The sequence below is a fragment of the Chenopodium album genome, chromosome 18 (assembly GCF_948465745.1).
Source record: "Chenopodium album chromosome 18, dcCheAlbu1.1, whole genome shotgun sequence".
Taxonomy (NCBI): Eukaryota; Viridiplantae; Streptophyta; class Magnoliopsida; order Caryophyllales; family Amaranthaceae; genus Chenopodium; species Chenopodium album.
In genome coordinates, this window is record NC_137851.1 from 23,466,904 (window position 1) to 23,468,091 (window position 1,188).

General features: G+C 42.3%; 1 pseudogene; it reads right to left on the bottom strand.

The window, feature by feature from the left end:
• Positions 1–593: 593 nt before the first annotated feature.
• On the bottom strand, positions 594–691 carry LOC145593403 (small nucleolar RNA R71; annotated as a pseudogene).
• Between the last annotated feature and the right edge of the window lie 497 nt (positions 692–1,188).

The following is a 1,188-nucleotide window of genomic DNA, read 5'->3' on the forward strand; positions in this document are numbered from 1 at the left end:
AGGATTTACCGTAGTAAAAAATGGCGCCGTTGCCGGGGAAGGCATGGTGATTACTATTGTTGTTTGAGTCTATTCCATTTATTTGAAAAATACAAAAAGATTTTCTTTCTTTTAGGCTACATTTGTAGCCGTGCTACTAATTGTTTCTTTTGAGACTGTGTACATAGAGCACGTGGTCATTCTCCATTGTTATTTGAAGGATGGGACAAAATTTAAGAGTGGCATTAAAGGAGCTAGGAGTTCCGGGAGCTTATAGGTATCAGAGTGGGATTGCTCTACCTATGACACCAGCAAATGACTTCAAGATAAGACCGGGAATGATTACTTTGATAGAGAGGCGTCAATATAGTGGTGCAAAGCATGAGAGCCCTCTCAATCACCTTAAGGAATTCGAGAAATATTGCAATAAAATCAAGGTGAACGGGGTTTCTCAAGAATTCATCCGCCTTAAGCTTTTCCCCTTCTCTCTTATCGGGAGTGCTTTGGAGTGCTTAGATAAAGAGGTGAAGCCTAATTCTTTGAGAGCATGGGACGAGATTACAAAGGAGTTCCTATCCCGTTTCTATCCACAAAAGAAGACGGCCGAGGCGAGAGCCCTCATTTAAGGTTTCAAGCAAAAGCCGAGTGAAAGCCTTTATGAGGCATGGGAGAGGTACAAGGAGTACCAAAGAGAATGCCCTCACCATGGGATTCCTACATATCAAATCATTCAAATTTTCTATGGAGGATTGGGTCCTCAAGGTAAGTCTTGCTTGGATGCCGGTGCCGGAGGCCCCATCATGAACAAGAAGGAAGATGAAGTGGTGGATGTCATTGAAGATGTGGTAAGACACTACATGGATTGGAAAGAAGGTGAAAGAGCCATTGAAGATGGATGTCATTACTCAAGGTAAGACACTACATGGATGTCATTGAAGATGTGGTAAGACACTACATAGATGTGGTAAGACACTACATGGATTGGTAAGACACTACAAGAAAAGGTGGTGTTTCAGTGTATTCGGTTGATCACATCAATGCCATAAACAACTTGTCTTTGCAAATCTCGGAATTAGGAAAGGAAATGATCGCAATCAAGGCCAAACTTGAGAGTGCTTCCTCTATTGTGCCGGTTTATCCCTCCCAAAATAAGGGGAGAGGCATATTTCCTAACTATATCCCCTTCCCTCTTCTAGCAACATGTCTAGT